General features: G+C 46.0%; 1 non-coding gene across 1 annotated transcript; it reads left to right on the top strand.

The window, feature by feature from the left end:
- Positions 1–11,901: 11,901 nt before the first annotated feature.
- Positions 11,902–11,974, top strand: trnam-cau (transfer RNA methionine (anticodon CAU)). The gene has a single exon. It is a non-coding gene; the product is annotated as a tRNA-Met (tRNA).
- Positions 11,975–21,654: the final 9,680 nt, after the last annotated feature.

The following is a 21,654-nucleotide window of genomic DNA, read 5'->3' as shown; positions in this document are numbered from 1 at the left end:
GCATCGAAGTGTGGAAAGTGATTGATTGACCTGAGCAGCGCTTTCGGGCAGAGAGATGTTTTTAAACACAATGATCAATAATGAATTGGGAGATGGATACAGAAAGTGAATAAAGTGAGCACCGGATCCACTGGAAGGGCTGAGTGAGGGCACAGTGCCGGTGAGGAAGGGAGAAGGGGTTTTACACACCGGGAATCCAGCGGATTAAAGCCGGATTTGGGCTCCAGACGGATGGAAAAGAGAGAGAAGTGTCGGAAGGTGAGGGGACGCGGGAGGTGCAGCTTGTGTGTTGCTCTGGGTTAAGAGAGCCGACAGTGAGTGAGATTGGGAGGGAGTCAATGAAAAGAGTAGTGTACATGAACGTGTAGGAGCTCGAGAGGTGTCAGGATTGGATGGGTTGGGAGAACGGACAAACTGAAGGAACCGACGAGACAGAGGATTCATTGCAGCGTGAGCAGAGGCTGGGATTCAGATCGAGAGACTGTACACAATCCAACTATTACATTTAACAGTTCATTTCTATAGTTATTGGTGTCAGGGAACCTGTGTTTGGTACAAAATGTGTTTAATAAATTTAATTTGCAAATTCAATGAAAATTAAAATGAAAAGTATTAATAAAATTAATCACGTTGTTATTGAACTTATCCGAGCTTGAAAAAAACAGTTTCCGAATAATTGATTACAATCAAGAAATTTCTGATTCTATTTTTGAAGTAAATTTTTAATTATGTTTACTGTTAAGTTGGAAAGCAAGGAACATTCACAAAAACAGTCTGAGGACCTGACAATGATATGAACATGAGGAGCGAGTCCGACAGTAAAAACTCACCCAATCTGACCACATCATAAAAACACCTTCAAATCACATTTTCTCTGTTTAATTGTCCTGGAAGTTTCAGCAGTTCATTCTGATGAATTATTCACACCACAGTCTCTCGCTTTCCCTCTCAGTCGCCCTCTCTATCACTCACTCTAATCACTATCTCAAGTCCATTTTCATATCCGATTAAATCCTATCATCCTGTGCCTGCATTCTGTTCACCAGCCCCGTGTTCCACCGATCCTATTCTCAGTGTCAGTTTATTAAATAGTGAAGCCTCTGTGGAATAGTTTAATGTTTCTACAGATCATTCAATTCTCCACCTGTTCAACAACACTGTTCACTTCATCTACAAATCATGGAATAAACAGAATCGAATGCCTCTCCAAGGCTGATCTCACAATAATTGAGATTCCTTCTCCTGTAATTATAAAGTAAAGTGATAGATGGCGGGATTGTTGAATTTACAAAACGCCAACATCACACTTATAACCTACAGGTACATAGAAGGGCTGCTGATTCCAACAGGGACAGTGCAAATTGAGACAACAAAACATCAAAACATTTCATTTTACAGTGAAGTCCAGTGACAGTCAGTGAATTCATCCACAGTGAAGCAGAGAAGGAGATGTGAAAGAATCAGCAGCAAACTCAGTTCAGTAACCAGACATCTGAAACGGCGTCAGATACACACATAATGAAATAACATTTCATAACAGTGATCACCAATAAATACATTGAAATCCCAGTTAAACTGAAGCATGTTATTGGGGAGGGAGGACACTGCACTGCCTCCTTGTAACACTGAGACCGTGAGCTGTCTCATTATCAATCATTGAAAACACATTGATGAAAACATATTCCAGGGCAGGTTAGTTCCACAACAAGAAAACCTTAACAGCTCCTGATGGTCTGCTACCAACTCTTCGCCCAGAATCCAGATTCCAATATATTCAGTACAGAGAATGATACAGTAAGAATGCCAGTGTTGGATATACAAAGTTCATGACAGATATAATGCACCTCCGACATTCCACCATTCAACCAATAGTGCAGAACAGGTGACTATGAAATATGCAGGGGGAAAAACAATTTGCCAAGTACAGCAGCAGAGTTAACACCGATTTACACCATTAACAGCTGAAAGAACGGCTTACCCGGAACTCCAACGGCTGCAAGAACAGGATAATAAATACGTTCTATCTGAACCATCACTGGATATCCCATTTCTGTGAGAAGCACTGACTTCTGTTGGCCTGGAAACCGCAGCCACGGCAGGCACTCTGAGCTGATCCATTCCAACAAGCCCTGATTTATACAGGGGGTAATTCTCCACTGACACGGTTTTACCCCTGATCATTGCTATTAGTTACAGTCAGTTTAACAAACACATTATATTAGCAGCTTTGACTCCGATGTAAATAATGTGGTGAATGGAACACAAACATCTCAAAGCCCAGGTTATTAACTTAATCAGATCTCTCTCAGGAATAAAGTTTAAATCTGATCTCATACTGGACTGATCCAACAATAATGAGCAGCTCCATTTACAGTTTTTATATAATTGTATTGACCATGTTCACTCCTGGAGATTCAGTTGTAATTTAGACCGATTTCTCCGCTGTGTAGACTGAATCCAGGGACAAAAGCAGACCCGTTTCACTCTGTTCCTGCAGTTTCCCCAGTTAGAATATGAATTGTGAGTCTTTGACAGAAATGACTGTGGGTGATATTAGGGGACGGACACTGAACGTGTCCCATTGACATTCTTCTCTCCGCTATTTTACTGCAGATGTTTACTCGTTTATTCCACATTGGTTAACGGCTCCAGTAAAATTGTCCCCGTGCAACACCGAGATCAGCTCATGACCCGATTTGACCTCCTTCACAAAGGCCCCGTGATTTCCTCACCCGCCTCTATTCCTTCCTCAGCCCATTGCCATTGAAACCCTCATTAATGCCTCTGTTCCCTGCACCCCCCAACCAACAGACTCCATTCATCCGGCACTCCTGGCCGGCCACCCAACCTCCACCTTCCATAAACGTGAACTCATCCAAAACTGTGTAATCCGTGTCCAACCAGCACCAGGTCCTGCTCGGCCTCCCTGACCCTCACCGACTCCCAGTTCCATATCCCTTAAATTTAAAATTCTTATTCCTGGGATTAGATCCCTCCATGGCCCACCCCGCCTTACCGACAGACAACCCATACAGTTACCTCCTCATTCTCCAGACACTGGCCTCTTTTGCTGGGACTACCCTCAATTGGTTCCACTCACCTATCTGATCATAGTCAGGAGAAGCTTCTCTTCCCAATCCTTGGCTCCCTCCTCTTCATCATCTACATGCTGCCCTTTGGTGACACAGTCCACAGACATGCAACAGCTTTCAGATGGACGCTGACAAAACCACCGCCTCCCTTGACCCTTCCAATGTCTTTGTGTTGTCAGACCCACACCCTGATTGAGATGAGACACAATTTCCTCCAGTTAAAATTTGGGAAGTCATGATCTTTGGCCCCAAAATCTTCACATCCTTGCCACAGATTCCATCCCCACCGCTGGCTTTTTGATTGGTGAGTTGCTCACCAATCACCAAAGCCCTTACTGACCTGCGTTGGATTCTAGTCTCCAAAGCCTGTCGCTTATTTTTATTCTTTCTTCCATTCAAATCCATCAGAGCCTCACCACTCCCTGTCTCTGTCACCTCCTCCATTCCGATACCCCCTCCCAAACACTCTGCTCCTCCACCTCTGGCCGCTTGTGCATCCGCAGTCCATTTGCCATACTTTTGACAGCCGTGCCTTAAGCCATCTCAACGTTCCAGAAAGCCCAACCTAAGTTGCTCCATCTCCCTCTCCCCCTTTCAGGTGTCAGATGTGGATCAGTGGTAGCAGTCTCGCCTCTGAGTTAGAAGGTTGTAAATTCAAATCCAACTCCTGAGACATGAACACATAATCCGGGCAGACACAACAGTGCCATTCTGAGGGAGTGCTGCACTGTCGGAGGGTCAGTACTGAGGGAGTGTTGCACTGTCGCAGGGTCAATACTAAGGGAGGGATGCATTGTCGGAGGGGCTGTATGGACGCACTGCTGCACTGTCAGAGGGTCAGTACTGCAGGAATGCAACACTGTCAGAGGGTCAGTAGTGAGGGAGCACTGTACGGTCGGAGGATCAGTACGGAGGGAGCGCTGTACTGTCGAATGGACAGTATCGAGGTAGTTCTGCACTGTGGCAAGGTCAGTAGTGAAGGAGCGCTGTACTGTCGAAGGGGTAGTATTGAGGAAGTGCTGCACTGTCGGAGGGTCAGTAGTGAAGGAGCGCTGTACTGTCGAAGGGGTAGTATTGAGGAAGTGCTGCACTGTCGGAGGGTCAGTAGTGAGTGAGCTCTGTACTGTCGAAGGGGCAGTATTGAGGAAGTGCTGCACTGTCGGAGGGTCGGTAGTGAAGGAGCGCTGTACTGTCGAAGGGGTAGTATTGAGGAAGTGCTGCACTGTCGGAGAGTCAGTAGTGAAGGAGCGCTGTACTGTCGAAGGGGTAGTATTGAGGAAGTGCTGCACTGTCGGAGAGTCAGTAGTGAAGGAGCGCTGTACTGTCGAAGGGGTAGTATTGAGGAAGTGCTGCACTGTCGGAGGGTCAGTAGTGAAGGAGCGCTGTACTGTCGAACGGGTCGTATTGAGGAAGTGCTGCACTGTTGTGGATGCCGCCTTGCAGACGAGACGTTAAACTGAAGCCCCATCTGTCTAGATGAAAAAGATCCCACGGCACGATTCTAAAAGGTGCAGGCGAGATCTACCCGGTGTCCTGGTCAATATTTATCCCTCAACCAACATCACTAAAACCGATTTTCTGGTCATTCATCTCATTGCAGTATTTGGGATCTTGCTGTGTACAAATTGGCTGCAGCATTTCCAACATTACCACAATGACTACACTTCAAAATCAGAGAATCATACATTTGTTACAGCACAGGAGGAGGCTATTCGGCCTATCGATCCCGTGCCGGCTCTTTATAAGAGCAATCCGTTAGACCCAATCTCCCGCTCTACCCTGTCGCCCTGCAAAGTTTTTCACTTGAAGTATTTATCCAATTCCTTTTTGAAGGCCATGATTGAATCTGCTTCCACCACCCTTTCAGGCAGCGCATTCCAGATCATAACAATTCGCTGCATTAAAATGATTTTTCCTCATATCGCCTTTTGTTATTTTGCTAATCACCTGAAATGATTTTGAACGCTTCTATCAAATCACCTCTTAACCTTCTCTGCTCGAAGGAGAACAATCTCAGCTTCTCCAGGCTCTCCACGTAACTGAAGTCCCTCATCCCTGGGAACATTCTAGTAAATCTTGTCGGCACCCTATCTATCTTCTTCACTTCCTTCCTGAAGTGTGATGCCCAGAATTGGACACAATACTCAAGCTGTGGTCGAACCAGTGTTTTATAAAGGTTCCACATAACTTCCTTGCTTTTGTACTCCATGTCTGCATTTATAAAGCCCTAGACGCCACATGTTTTTTTAACCGATTTCTCAAACTATCCTGCCACCTTCAAAGATTTGTGCACATATACCCCCAGGTCTCTGTGTTCCTGAATTCCCTTGAGAATTGTACCATTTAGTTTATATTGCTTCTCCTCTTCCTGCCAAAATGTGTTCACTTCGCACATCTCTGCGTTAATTTCATCTGTCATGTGTCCGCTCATTCTACCAGCCTACCTATCTCCTCTTGAAATCTTTCACTATCCTCCTCACTGTTCACCACACTTCCAATTTTTGAGCCATCTGCAAATTTTGAAATTGTGCCCTGTGCACCCAATTCCAAGTCGTTAATATATATCAAGAAAAGCAGTGGTCCCAGCACCGGCCCCTGGGGAACACTTCCTCCAGTCAGAAACACAATCGTTCACGACTATTCTCTGTTTACTGTCACTGAGCCAATTTCGTATCCATGCTCCCACTGCCCCTTTAATTCCATGGGCTTCAATTCTGCTGACAAGCCTATTATGCGGTAATTCATCAAACATCTTTTAAAAGTCCATGTACACATCAAATGCAATCCCCTCATCAACCTCCTGTTACCTCATCAAAAAACTCAGTCAAGTTAGTTAAACACGATTTGCTTTAAACAAATTCGTGCTGGCTTTCCTTTATTAATCCACCCTTGTCCAAGTGACAATTAATTTTGTCCCATATTATCGTTTCTAAAAGCTTCCCCACCACCGAGGTTAAACGACTGGCCTGTAGTTGCCGGGTTTATCCTTACACCCTTTTTTGAACAAGGGTGTAACATTTGCAATTCTCCGGTCCTCGGGTACCACCCCCATATCTAAGGATGATTGGAAGATTATGGCCAGAACCTCTGCAATTTCCACCCTTACTTCCCTCAGCAATCTTGGATGCATCCCAGCCGGACCGGGTGACTTATTTATTTAAGTACAGCCAGCCTTTCTAGTAGTTCCTCTATCAATTTTTAGTCTGTCCCATATCTCAACGACCTCCTTTTTTTCTGTGAGTTTTCTTCTTCCTTGGTAACGACAGATGCAAAGTACTCATTTAATACCTCAGCTAGGACGCGGGGACTTGGCCTAACATTCAGAGCCAGGACGTGCAGGAGTGAAGTGAGGAAATGCTTCGACGCACAAAGTGTGGGAAAAGTTTGGAACGGTCTTCTGTAAAACGGCAGTTGATGTTAGCTCAATCAAGAATTCTAAATCAGAGATTGATAGATTTCTGTGAACCAATGGTATTAAGGGATATGGGGCTAAGGCGGGGATATGGAGTTAGGTAACAGGTCCACACTGATCTGATCGAATGATGGAAAAGGCTCGAGGGGCAAAATGCCACCGCCACTTGCTGCCTCCTGATATGTGCCAGCTTCTCCTGCAAGAAAGCGGGATGTGTGTCTGGTGATGTTCCTATGATGGTGAATAGCTGCCAGTGTGTGTGGCCTGTGAGTTGTGGCTGAGCGGCTTGCAATGTTGGTAATGTGTTAGGGCGAGAGGGTTGAGTACTGATGGGAAGAGTGTGTTGGTATGTGGGTGATGGGGTGTGTCGTGCGTGGAGCAATGGGTGCGGCTAGTGGTGTAGTTGGTAGGAGGCGCCACTTGAAAGTTGACCTCGCTCATCTTGACCACTCATGTCAAAGCATTGAACTTCTTCCTGTACTGCATCCGTGTTCATGATACTGTGCACCTGGCATTGACCTCATCCCCGACTGCCTCCCACTACCTTTTGGGTGTATGTCTGGAGGACCTCTTGCCTACCGTGGATATAGGATGTCCCTCCTTCAGTCCACCTCTTGCACCAAGAGATTCAGCAGAGAACCTTGGTGCAGGTGTTCTCAGACCGGCAGATTGGTGAGTTCTGGCATGCAGATTGGAGGATGTGGGATTGAGTGGTGTGCAACCTTTATTCGATATTTTAAATTAACTCATCAGTATGTCAAAATAGGGATGGGACCTGCATCCGTGGTATATGTGTGCGATGTCTCATCTCCGTTCATACTCCTTGCAGACAGCAGGCTGTTATATTCAGCAAATAACAGGTACCAGCTACCTTTAATAGATTTCTAACAGACAGCCTGCCTTTAAGAGATTGGAGCTTCCCCCTGCTGGTGGAAAGTGCGAATTTCATGCAATCCTCGTTCAACGCTGATCTCCAACGCAGATTGCAGGTGAGTCCTCAGGCCTGACGAAAATCTCGTCCTGCCTGCGCTGGGACCATTGGGCACGGGGTAACAGCGGATCGTGCTCCTCCCGCCCAAAAACAGGCCCTATCCAAATTTCCTCCTCAGTGTCCAGGTAACATTCTCGTAAATCTGCGCTGCACTCCCAAGACCAATATGTCCTTCTGAAGGTGTGGTACCCACAACTGAACACTGTACTCTCAGTGTGGTCTATCCAGGGCTTTGTATAGTTGTAGCATAACTTCTACCCCATTTTATTCTGGTCTTCCAGATATAAAGGCCAGCATTCATGAGACTTTTATGATTATTTTCTGTACCTGTCCATGACATTTTAATGATCTATATACATGGACCTCTAAGTCTCTTGTGATTTTGTGATTTCCGTTCCCACTGCTGTTTCCCTGCACCAGTTACAAAGTACAGTCCCGATCCCATTGCTGCTGAGACCCTGTGCTTCTGCCATCTCAAGCCTTCATTTCTCCAACACTCTCATCGCCTCACATATTTAAATTAGCCGAGCGAGGAAATACCACCTGGAATCACAGAGCCTTTCCCTGAGATCTCACGGTGTCACCCGTCCAGTTAAAGGAGCCTCACCCTGTGATCTCACCGTGTGACCCGTCCAGTTAAAGGGGCCTCACCCTGTGATCTTACGGTGTGATCCGTCCAGTTAAAGGGACTTCACCCTGTGATCTCACGGTGAGACCCGTCCAGTTAACGCGGCCTCACCCTGAGGTCTCACGGTTTGACCCGTCCAGTTAAAGCAGTCTCACCGTGTGATCTCACGGTGTGACCCGTCCAGTTAAAGGGGTCTCACCCTGAGATCTCACGGTTTGACCCGTCCAGTTAAAGGTGTCTCACCCTGAGATCTTATGGTGTGACCCGTCCAGTTAACAGGGTCTCACCCTGAGATCTCACGGTTTGACCCATCCAGTTCAAGTTATCTCACCGTGAGCTCTCACGGTGTGACCTGTCCAGTTAAAGCGGCCTCACCCTGAGATCTCACGTTGTGACCCATCCAGTTAAAGAGCCTCAGCCTCTGATCTCACGGTTTGACCCGTCCAGTTCAAGGGGCAAGAGAGAGACAGAGGAAATTGTCCCAGTTCCATTAAAGCGTGCAGGATCTGCTCCAGCTGCAGTCGATGGGGATCGATGTCGGGGAGGAACTCAGGGAGTTGAAGGGCCAGAAAGTCTCACTCTTCGCCTCCGAGGCCTCGAAGATCACCTTTCGGTCCAGAGTCCGCTCCGTGGGGCAGGGCGAGAAATGTTCGCGCTTCTTCTTCCAGAAGCTACACAGAGGGACCTCTGGTGATCAGCAGTCTGAAGGAGGAAGAGGGCTCGGTGACGTCTTCACAGACCGACATACTGAGGATCAGTAAATCCTTTTAGCCGGACTGTATGACGCAAAGCTCAGAGACAGCACGGCCTCCCAACCCTTCCTGTCCTCTATTACGGAAGCCTAAGAGGACAGCGATTGACAGAGCCTGGATCGCCCACTGACCTTGGTCAAGCTGACAAAGGCCGTCCGGTCCTTCGAGAATAGTAGAAATCCGGGGAATGATGTTTTACCGGTTGAGTTGTACTCGGCTCTGTGGGACTGGTTTAGGCCCAGGCCTACTGGATGTGTAGGGGAGTTTGCTTCTGGCAGGCAGCATTTCAGAGTCCATGAGGAAAGGCATCATCACCCTCATCTACAAGCAGAAGGGGGAGAGGGAAGAAATAAGAAATTGGCGACCCATTTCCTTGCTAAATGCCGAATGCAAGATTCTGTCCAAGGTCATCGCCAACAGGCTCAAGTCTGCTCTGGAGCGGGTGATCCACCCGGATCAGACCTGCACTGTACCCGGCAGGAAGAGTTCAGATAGCCTTGAGCTGCCCAGGTATACGATCGCCTACGTGCAAGAAAGGCGGTGAACATCTGCCTCATCAGCCTGTACACGGAGAAGGCCTTTGACAGGATATTCCACACGTACATGATGGACGTGGTCTTCAAAACAGGGCTTGGGGAGGGAATCCGCGATTGGATCCGACTGCTTCTACGCGGACATCCATAGAGCATTCTCAATCAATGGGCGGGAGTCAGAGAGTTTTCCAATCAGCTCTTGGGTCAGGCCGGGCTGTCGACTCTCCGTGGTCTTGTTCATTGACCCCGTCCATCAGGAAGGGCACAGGTATCAGGGGTTGACGATCCCATGCAGTGCAGATTTTCGGGATTGGGCCACCCTTTACATGGATGACGTCACCGTCTTTTGCTCCAATCAGCAGTCGGTCCACAGACTGATGTGCATCTGCGAACGTTTCGAGCTGGCCTCGAGGGGGCCACAGTGAACCGCAGTAAGAGTGAGGACATATTCTATGGCAGGTGGGAGACCCGATCCTTTGTCCCTTTAACCGTCAGGTCCGGCTACCTGATGATGTTGGGGATCGGGTTCGGGGGGCCCCAAGCCTCCACCAAGAAATGGGAGGAGCGGGTCGCCATAGCCAAACAGAAGCTTGGTATGTTGAGGGGACGCTCTCTCTCCATAACCAACAGGCACCTGATGATGAAGTGTGAAGTACTCGCGGTGTTGCTCTATGTGGCCCAGGTCTGGCCCATTCCCCACAGTTCCTTCGCAACAGTCACCCGAGCTATCTTTCACTTCGTCTGGAGGTCCAAGGTAGAACGTGTCCACAGGGACACCATGTACAAGTCCCCAGGCAAAGGGGGCAGAAGCGTCCCCAATGCTGCCCTGATCCTGATGGTCACCTTTGCATTTGGCGGCCTCAGGATGTGTGTAGAGACCCGGTACAAAAACACCAAATGTCTCTACGTGCTGAGTTTCTACCTGTCCAATACACTGAGAAAACTGGGTCTGGTCATGGTGGCCGAACAGACGCAGGACGTCCCGTCCAGCTGGACCGTCCCCCACCACTGTCCCAGGTGGAGTGGTTCCTGAGGAAGAAACACTTCGACCACAAGGCCGTCAGACAGTGGAACGTTCTGGGGGTCCTGCAGGAAAAGGAGAGGGTGGATCCGATCGGTCAGTTCCCATTTGGCAGAACGTCTCGTCGCCAGAACTGACACCAGGATGTGGGCTGGATGGTGGTGAGAAGGGCCCTTCCCCTGCAGTCCTTCCAACATGTACGGTACCTCAGCACCACCTCAAGCTGCCTTCAAGGCTGCAACGGGACTGAGACCGTCGTCCGTCTCCTGGTGGACTGGACCTTTATGCAGAAAATTTGGAGAGAGATGCGTTGGTGTGTGTCCCGGCTGATCCCCAACACCTTGGTAACACAGGACGCTGTGCTCTATGGACTGTTCTCTGGGAGGCACACCGAGACAGATGTCAGCTGCTGCTGGAAGACCATCAACTCGGTGAAGGAGGCCCTTTGGTCCGCCCGAAACCTGCTGGAATTCCAGCTGAAGGAGCTGTCCACGACCGAGTGTTGCCGACTGGCACACTCCAAGGTCCAGGAGAACGTGCTGCGGGACGCACTGAGGCGCGTTGCGGTCTACGAAAGGGCCCTATGTGGAAAGAGCGCCGTGTAAAGCCATCCCACCTTTATTTATACAGAATGTATTCTAAGACATGTACTGTGTATTGTATTGAAATAATGGGATCATAGTGTGTGCGATCTGTTTTGTATTGTTCTAATTGAAATTGCGAACTTCAACCCTGAACTGTATGTATCATTAAATTTATGAAATAAAGTATATTTCGAATATTAAAAAAAAAATTGCTGGTCAACGGCACTCCTTTGAGCAGCGAGAGACCTGTCCAAAAGACTGACAGAAGTCTTTTTTGCCTGAAAGTGAGTGCGGTTTGACGTGTTGTTGCTCAAAGGCGCTCCCTGCTGGTGAGCAGAGGCAAATGCTCGACTAAAACAGCTTTCAGGTTTGAGAAAGGAAAAGCGCCAACATTTTAAGCAGGAAGCAGTCTGTAAAGTTAAGAGAGCGGTCTTGAGCTCAATACCGCTTACTCCGAAAGCACGTTCACTATTTTGAGCCAGAATTTAACCAACGATTTAAGAGTGATTTTGCTTTCAAGTTTTAATCTCCAGAAGTTTTCCACACTACCAGCTGAGCTATCGATGGGAAGCAGCAAAGGTCCCTCTCTTTGGTGATTGTTCACGGTGTGCCTTTTGACACTCCCGGACTCGTGGAGTCGCGTGGGCATGACCGAGACTGACTCGGTACCTGCTCATACCGCAGCGCTGTGAGCGTGTGAGCTCCGACTTACTCAACACACCGTTGGCCAGTCGAGCAATGGAGAACGTGTCTGACCAAAATTCAGAAGATTGTTGGTTCGATTTCCACCTGGATGGAGTGTTTTTGCAAACTGCCGATCAGTTTATGATTTTACACCTTGCAAACTGTCCTACTTGGTAGAGCTGCCTGGAGTTTCATGCATCAAGTGCCTTCTTAGCGCAGCAGGCAGCGCATTAGTCTCATAATCTGAAGGTCCTGAGTTCAATCCTCAGAGAAGGCATCATTATGCTTTTTTTTTCCATCTTTGCTCAAGACCAAAATCAAGAATTTTTGCTTCCTGCAGCACACAAAAAGATTTGCTGCCCCTTGACCTCTCTGTACCGTAGCACGCAGTGAAGCTTAAGAAGTACATGGACCATGGGCTCGCTGAAAACTGACGCCACTTTTGTTTCTGGACAATTGACCCAAATCAAAAGGTGAGTGGAGAATGCAAGAATCGATTCTGCTATCTCTCACATGCTCAGCGAGCACTCGACTTGAATCGTAGAAAGATTACAGAATGGAAGGAGGCCATTCGGCCCATCGAGACCACACCAGCTCTATGCAAGAGCAATCCAGCTAGTCCCACTCCACCGCCCCATCGTTTTTCCTGATGTCATCTTTGGTGCTTTTGCCAATCACCTTAAATCTATGTCCTCTGTTCCTTCACCCTTCTGCAAATGGGAACGATTTCTCTCTATACACTAAACCCTTCATGGTTTTGAAAATCTCTATCAAATCTCCAGCTTCTCCAGTCAATCCACGTAACTAAAGTCCCTCATTCCTGGAATCATTCTAGTAAATCTCTTCTGCACCCTCTTTAATGCCTTCATATCTTTCCTAAAGTACGGCGCCCAGAAGTGGACATAATACTCCAGTTGTGGCTGAACCAGTGTTTTCAAAAGGTTCTTCATGACTTCCATACTTTAGTACTCTATGCCTCTATTTATAAAGCCCAGGATCCCGTATGCTTTTTTTAACCGCTTTCTCAACCTGCCCTGCCACTTTCAATGATATATGCACAAATACCCCCAGATCTCTCTGTTCCTGTATCACTGTTAGAGTTGTGCCCGCTGGTTTATATTGCCTCTCCTCGTTCTTCCTACAGAAATGCATCAATTCGCATTTTTCTTCGTTAAATTTAATTTGCCATGTGTCTGCCCATGCAACCAGTCTGTATATATTCTCCTGAAGTCTATCACTATCCTCCTCACTGTTCATTACCCTTCCAAGTTTGGTGTCATCTGCAAATTTGGAAATTGTGCCATGTACACCCAAGTTCAAGTCATTAATATATGTCAAGGAAAGCAGTGGTCACAGCACCGGGCCCTGGGGAACACCACTATCCACCTCCCTCCAGTCCGAAAAACAACCGTTCACCACCACTCTGTTTCCTGTCCCTTCGCCGATTCTGTATCCATGTTGCTACTGCCCCCTTTATTCAATGCCCTTCACAGTAGTTGATTCGCACTCGCCTCCAAGCGGTTCCACGATCAGCAGAGAAATCTTGCCTTGGGTTGGCCCCCTCCCTGACGACAATCAATACTTTGCTCCAATCGGCGGTATCGAGCATCAGCAAGTGAGCAACAGCAGAACGGGAAGCCACAGTGAGCGGGAATGATGCTGAGAAGAGCCCGAGACTGCGGAAGGTAGACGAGATCTCAGGAAAGGAACAGCGGCCCCGAGCTTGAGGGAGCAGCGAGAGCCCTGCCTGACTGATCGAAGACATTTTCGCCTGAAAGCAGTTTGCCATGTTGTTGCTCAAAGGCACTCCCTGCTGGTGAGCAGAGGCAAATGCTCGAACAAAACAGACGTGTTCTGACAGACACAGAAAGCTTTAAGGTTTGACAAAGGAAAAGTGGTCTCCTGTGCCTCAGCGCCAACATGTTAAGCTGTAGGCTGCCTGTAAAGTTAAGAGAATGGCCTTGAGCTACTTACTCCAAAAGCACGTTTATTACTTCGAACCAGCATACTTTGATCTGTTATTTGTACTTATAGTCCTCCGCTCTACAAGCTGAGCGATCGAATGGAAGCAGCTTATGTCTCTCTCTTTGGTGATTGTTCACCGTGCACCTTTTGACACTTCCGGACTCGTGGAATCGCGTGGTTATGACCGAGACTGACTCGGTAACTGCTCATTCTCCAGCGCTGTGGGAGTGTGAGTTACTGCATGCTTTTTGAAAACTGGGCCAGTGGAGCAATGGATAACGTGTGGAGGCTCGATTCCGGTTTGATTCGAAAGTTTCTGCGAATTTTTTTTTATTACAAAACATACATTACTGCATAAAATTTAAGAATACACAGAGTTAAAACTAATTTTCACAATTTCGAAGCAATACAGTACAATACAGACCGTATCTCACGGTATGAACCGTCCAGTTAAAGGGGCCTCATGCTGTGATCTCACGGTGTGAACCGTCCAGTTCAGGGGGCCTCATCCAGTGATCTCATGCTGTGAACCGTCCAGTTAAAGGGGCCTCACCTTGTGATATCACGGTGCGATCCATCCAGTTAAAGGGGCCTCAAAGATTATCATTCGCTCCAGAGTCCGCTCCGTGGAGCAGGACGAGAAGTGCTCGCGCTTCTTCTTCCAGAAGCTGCTCAGGGAGACTTCTGTGATCAGCAGCCTGAAGAAGGAAGAGGGCTCGGTGACGTCTTCACAGACCAACATACTGAGTCCACCCCACCTTGTAATTTGCTAATTTACCTCATGCTCATGCTTTAATATTGCATTTGTTTGATAAAGATTAGAAATTTATTTGATAAACTTGAGTAATGAAGGACGAGAGACAGAAAGCGACAGAGAAACAACAACAGAGCAATAAACAGGTGGAGGGAGAAACAGACATAGAGAGATTGGAAGACAAAGGTAGACACTTAGATAGCTGGATGGATAGATAGAGATAGATAGATGGATAGATAGACAGATGGATAGACAGATGGATGGATAGATAGATGGATAGAGAGATATATACATAGAAAGAGAGCTCGATGGACAGATGAATAGAGAGATATATAGATGGAGAGATAGATCGATAGTGAGATAGATGAATAGATAGATAGAAAGATGGAGAGATAGATGGATAGAAAAATAGATAGATGGATAGATAGATAGATAGATAGATGGATAGATAGACAGATAGATAGATGGATAGATAGATACATACATACATTTAAAGCAGTGGAGAGTCAACGATACATCCGAATCGGTCGAAGGAGATTTATATTGATTTTTAATAAGGTGAAAATAACAATGGATATATTTGAAAGAGATAAAGAAACATAAAAAATAGTAGAAAGATCGCAGGCAGATTTATACATAGAGACAGAGTTAGAGATTGGCAGAAGTAGCGATGGAGAAGTGGAGTAGGTTGGAACATTGGGAGGGGGCGGGGAGTGGGTGCAGGAATAGTCCGTCTTTTTGTGATAGTTTAATTGAAATGTATTGAGTCAATTGAAGATCGATTACCAATGGGCAGCTACAAATTGCCCGATACAAACTCAAATACCCCTCGCCCCAATGAAGCTATGCTGGTGAAGAAACAACTCTATTTGAAATCAGCACAGGTTACTTGAAAGGCATCTCGTGATGAGCTTCAGACTGAATGTACTGGGGATGTTGTACTGAATTAGGCCGACCATGGAAGGCCCTGCGGTGATATTACATACCACGTGTTTCTCTGCTCCAATATTGAGAAAAGACTCGAAATTAATTGAATATAACTGCAGTTCCTCAACGGGACTTTCTCCTGCAGCTTAATATCCTCTTAACAGATCCGCCGCCTGTCAAGGTCAACCTGCTTCTCCTTTTCGGACTTTGAAATTTCAGTTAATGGTTAGTTTTGGGCTACTGTATTAGTTTGAGGTACTGTATTTGTTTGAGGAACACTATTAGTTTGAGGTGCTGTATTAGTTTGAGGAACACTATTAGTTTGAGGTGCTGGATTAGTTTGAGGAACATTATTAGTTTGAGGTGCTGTATTTGTTTGAGGTACAGTATTAGTTTGAAGTGCTGTATTTGTTTGAGGAACACTATTCGTTTGAGGTGCTGGATGAGTTTGAGGTACACTATTAGTTTGAGGTGCTGGATTAGTTTGAGGAACATTATTAGTTTGAGGTGCTGTATTTGTTTGAGGTACACTATTAGTTTGAGGTGGGGTATTTGTTTGAGATACTTTATCAATTCGAGGTACAGTATTAGTTTGAGGTACTGTATTAGTTTGAGGTGCTGCATTTGTTTGAGATACTTTATTAATACGAGGTACAGTATTATTGTGAGGTACTGTATTAGTTTGAGGTGCTGTATTTGTTTGAGGTACTGTATTAATTCGAGATAGGATATTTGTTTGAGGTACTGTATTAGTTTGAGGTCCTGTATTTGTTTGAGGTACTGTATTAGTTTGAGGTGCTGCATTTGTTTGAGACACTTTATTAATACGAGGTACAGTATTATTGTGAGGTACTGTATTAGTTTGAGGTCCTGTATTTGTTTGAGGTACTGTATTAATTCGAGGTACAGTATTAGTTTGAGGTGCTGCGTTAGTTTGAAGTGCTGTTAGTTTAAGATGCTGTACTAATTTGAGGTAACATATTAGTTTGGGGTACTGTATTAGCTTGAGGTGCTGTATCAGTTTGAGGTGCTCTATTAGTTTGAGGTGCTGTATTAGTTTGAGGTCCTCTATTCGTATGAGGTTCTCTATTATTATGAGGTGCTCTATTAGTTTGAGGTACTATATTAGTTTGAGGTGTTGCAGTAGTTTGTGGTATTAGATTAGTTTCAGAATCTGTATCAATTTGAGGTGCTGTATTAGATTAAGGTGCTGTATTCGTTTGAGGTGCTGTATTAGTTAGAGGTACTTTATTAGTTTGAGATACTGTATTAGATTGAGATGCTGTATTAATTTGAGGTATTATATTGGTTTCAGGTTGTGTATCGGTTTGAGGTACTGTATTAGTTTAAGGTGTTGTATTTGTTTGATGTACTGTATTAGTTTGAGGTACTTCATTCATTTGAGATGATGTATTAACTTGAGGTATAATATTCGTTTCAGATTCTCTATCCGTTTGAGGTACTGTATTGGTTTGAGGTACTGTTTTAGTTTGAGAAGCTCTATCAGTTTGAGGTGTTATATTAGTTTGGGGTATCTGTATTGTCAGGAAAGAGTTAGTCTTTATATTGAAGTAATATTAACCTTTAGCTTTTGCCTCTTAAGTAAGGAAGTATAAATCTCTGTTGGGAGAATGAAACTACAATCATAAGACAGATTTGCTTCATTTTATATGCAAGCATATGTTTAATATGGAGACGAGTAGATTCTGAAGTCCAAAAACTCTTGGATCGTAGCTGATATCATAATACTCGTAAGTTTAATTATCCTTTTGATATAAACAATTCTCTGACAATTATAACAAGGCCTTTAAATCATTCAGAGCTGGTGTTTATATGTGTCAGACAGCATTGTGTGCTATTCGTCTTACCAGCTTCACAGGGAAGCAGGAGATTTGTGACATCTGTACGATTGCTACGTATCATTCCAAGCTGACGCAGCGGGAAAGGGCTGTACTGGTGAGAGATAAACACCATTCTGCTTTCTGGTCAATGGGCAAGGCCATATGTTCTAACCAACAAGTTCAAAAGTTAAGTTATAATTAATGCCGAAAGCAGAACACCTGGCTGTGTGGAAGGAGCCTGTTTGTACCACAAGGCGACATCCAGTGGAGGAGTGTAGTTAGGTGATGAGGGAAGTGATACTCTGATAACATGGAAAATGCTGGAAAACCTCAGCAGGTCAGGCAGCATCTGTGGAGAGAGAAACAGAGTTAATGTTTCAGGTCAATGACCTTTCATCAGAACCAAGTTGGGCAGTTGTGTTAGGTAATAGTATGAAACATAGGAATTGTTTCACTCATGTGGGGTGATTTGGATACTTTTCTGTCTTTGGACGTTCAAGATCAAAAGGAAAATAAGGGCTCGTCCGGGATCTCTCACATATTTGGACAAACAACCCCGAAGCGAGAATCATAACACTAGACCAACGTGGCCATTGGCAAAAGCCAATGCACTCAAAAGCCAGCCATCGTAAAACCCGTTTTGGTGGATATCCTTGATAAGCAATTATGACGACAGGTTGCATGGACTAGACTTGCATTCCCTTGAGTATAGAATAATAAGGGGTGATCTAATTGAGGTGTTTAAGATGATTAAAGGATTTGACAGGGCAGATAGAGACTATTTTCTCTGGTGGGGAAAGTCCAGAACAAGGGGGCGTAACCTTAAAATTAGAGCTCAGCTGTTCAGGAGTGAGGTCAGGAAGCACTTCTTCACACAAAGGGGAGTGGAAATCTGGAACACTCACCCCCAAAAAGCTGTTGAGGCCGGGGGTCAATTGAACATTGCAAAACTGAGATTGATTGATTTTGGGGCTAATTCGGGAGTTTAATGACTTTGACATTTTTCCCTGTGACTTGTATAGTTTCGATCGATGAAATATTCGTGAAAAGAGTCAGTGTAAAGAGACTCAGCAGTTCATGTTTCCCCGAGACACTTCCTTCAGACCTGAGACCGAAAAGTTTGTCCTTTCCGTAGTGTAGCGGTTATCATGTTCGCCAGTTACATGCAGAAAGTCCCCGATTTGACCTCGGAGGGAAGCATGTTGTTGGGACTTGCTCCCCATAAACCTCCAGGGTCGAGTTTGTTCATTCGTGAACGGGGCGACAAACCTTTTTAAATTTAACAGCGGCTGCACCGGATTCCTTGTATAATAAGCACTAAACATTTTTAAGCAGACTCCTAAAATACAGTATGTAAAATGGGAAGGGATAAAAGTTCATGACATGCAAAGCTCAAAGATTTATTGACGTTTTAATTGTCACTTGGCAAACAAGTTAACATTTCCTTCAGTGTGCAACAGAACGTATTAATGGTGATTAAAGAAAACATTAAGTGTCTCACAGACTTGAATTATTTTTGTGCAATGATCTATTCCCAACCACAAGGGAACACTGCATGAAATATTTATATATTTAAGGATATAATAAGTTTTTATACATATATAATCTATGCCATCAGTAGACCCCGTGGAGAAACGGCAGCGCGTCTGATTCCAGATTCTGAAGGCTGCGTATTTAAATCATGTCGAAATCACTATTTATCTTACCATTCATATCAGCCTGGATAATTTCGGAATCACTGCTTTTTAATAATAAACGGAACTTTGGTCACTCGTTCATTGTTCATTGCTCCCTGTCATTGATAATTGAAATGAAATGTTAATCTGGCAAAACCGGAGAACAAAATATTAAACAAGCGAAACAAATACTGAGCAAAATTATTTGCAATGTTTTGGGGAAGTGCAGCTGAAAAGCAGAAGATCTGAATGGAATTATCAATGATTGAGCGGAATACATTGCTCGACTTGTTACTCGATTGCCTTCGACACCACGGAATTCAGGTGAACCTGTTTCATGGTTTGCACTGAACCCTTGGAGCGGAGCCAACAGCCGGCTCGCTGCAACAACAGACAAGGAAGTAACAGTTTCCTCAGGCTTGGCTAGCTCAGTCGGGGGAGGCATTCCCCTCGGGATCGTGGGTGCGAGTTGCAACTTTTACGCTGCCCTCATGAGCGGACCCCAGCGCTCCATTTTCGCTGAAATGGAGAATTTCTCCGCCACCTTTTTCTTGATATCACAATTGCTGCCGGTGCGAGTGAAAACGGCCCTCCGCTTCACTGTGAGTGCAAGAGACAAGTCTGGAGGTGCCGCGTGGCGTCCAATGAATGTCAAAACTTTAAAAGAAGAGTTAGCGATTCAGCTACACCAACCTCGCTGGTGGACAAGAGATTTTTTTTTGTCAGAGGTTCCAGCCTTGCCTTCATCTCTTGCCTTTTGCGAGGCACTTGTTCCGGTTTAAATTTACAAACAGGATGAGTTGGTGATCGGGGGGACTGCAGGAGACTCAGCGGCCCCGGGTGAGACACAGAAAAATCCGCCCAAGCCCTGTCCCAATGTACGTATGTGGAAGTAAAGACGGGAGCGAACGGTGTGACGCTCCAGTCAAACCGCCTGTCGGGGAACGCCTTGATTTTAAAATTCTCATCCTTGCTTTCAAATCCCACCAGAACCTCGCTACCCCACCCTATCATGTGGCTACAAGAGCAGGTCAGAGGCTGGGTATTCTGCGGCGAGTGACTCACCTCCTGACTCCCCAAAGCCTTTCCACCATTTACAACGCACAAGTCAGGAGTGTGATGGAATACTCTCCACTTGCCTGGATGAGTGCAGCTCCAACAACACTCAAGAAGCTCGACACCATCCAAGATAAAGCAGCCCGCTTGATTGGCACCCCATCCACCACCCTAAACAGTCACTCCCTTCACCACTGGCACAATGTGGTTGCAGTGTGCACCATCCACAGGATGCACTGCAGCTGCAGCAACTCGCCAAGGCTTCTTCGACAGCACCTCCCAAATCCGCGACCTCTACCACCTAGAAGGACAAGTGCAGCAGGCGCATGGGAACAACACCACCTGCACGTTCCCCTCCAAGTCACACACCATCCAGACTTGGAAATATATCGCCGTTCCTTCATCGTCGCTGGGTCAAAATCCTGGAACTCCCTTCCTAACGGAACTGTGGGAGAACCGTCACCACACGGACTGCAGCGTTTCAAGAAGGCGGCTCACCACCACCTTCTCAAGGGCAATTAGGGATGGGTAATAAATGCCGGCCTCGCCAGCGACGCCCACATCGCATGAACGAATAAAAAAAATCTCTGTGCTCCTCCAATTCTTGCCTCTTGCGCATCCCCGATTTTAAACGCTCCACCATTTGCGGCTGTGTCTTCAGCTGCCTAGGCCCTAAGCTCTGGAATTCCATCCTTAAACCTCTCCGCCTCTCTCTCCTTTAACACATACCTTAAAACCTAACTCTTCGACTAAGCTTTTGGTCACCTGTCCCAATATCTCCTTATGTGGCTTAGTGTCAAGTTTTGTTCAAAAACTCTTCCTGTGAAGCACTTTGTGAGGTTTTACTGCATTAAAGGTGCTATATAAATGCAGGTTGTGTCCTCTGGTTATCGACCCTCCTGCCAATGGAAATAGCTTCTCCCCATCCATTCTATCAAAATCCCCTCATAATTTTGAACACCTCTATTAAATCTCCCCTTAACCTTTTTTTTTGCTCGAAGGAGAACAATCCCAGCTTCTCCAGTCTCTCCACATAACCCATCCCTGGACACGATGGAAGGCGGAGGGCTGCAACCAGGTTTGCAAATTATTGCCAATCGGGAGCTGGACAAATCGAAAGGAACCGAAATGACAAAGAGCTTTGTGTATCTGTAGATACGCTTTGGGAAACGGAATTGGAGACGAATAAAGGACTGAGCAGACAGGCGGCCAAGACGCAGTTGAGTCGGCATGTCCCCCTGGAACAGTTACTCTGATGTTGTGGGTGAAATTAAGAGGTCGGAGCCATTTAAAGCGCTCCCAGTTACTGCAGATCAGGCATCAAAACCTGATAACAGCGTCAGGACGCTCAGAATACTTTTTCTTCATTCGTTCATGGGTTGTGGGCGTCACTGGCGAGGCCGGCATTTATTGCCCATCCCTGATTGCCCTTGAGAAGGTGGTGGTGAGCCGCCTTCTCGAATCGCTGGAGTCCGTGTGGTGAAGGTTCTCCCACAGTCCGACTCAATAACAGACAAAGCACCGGTGGGCGCGCCGGTTGCAGGAGAGCTGGTTGGCGGTGATATCGATGCTGTGAGCGAGACCAGACCGTTCCCATATTTCCACAAACAATGTCCCATCCTTTATTTCTGGAAAAGTAAGACTGATAGTGGACAATTGCATTTCTGTGCCTGCAACATGTAACTTTGGCTCGGTGACACGCTGCTTTAGTGTATCTTGCAAGAAAAAGCACCGGGCG

The sequence above is a fragment of the Heptranchias perlo genome, unplaced genomic scaffold, assembly GCF_035084215.1.
Source record: "Heptranchias perlo isolate sHepPer1 unplaced genomic scaffold, sHepPer1.hap1 HAP1_SCAFFOLD_62, whole genome shotgun sequence".
Classification (NCBI taxonomy): Eukaryota; Metazoa; Chordata; class Chondrichthyes; order Hexanchiformes; family Hexanchidae; genus Heptranchias; species Heptranchias perlo.
Note: the sequence above shows the minus strand (reverse complement) of the source record. Positions and strands in the feature narration are given on the sequence as shown.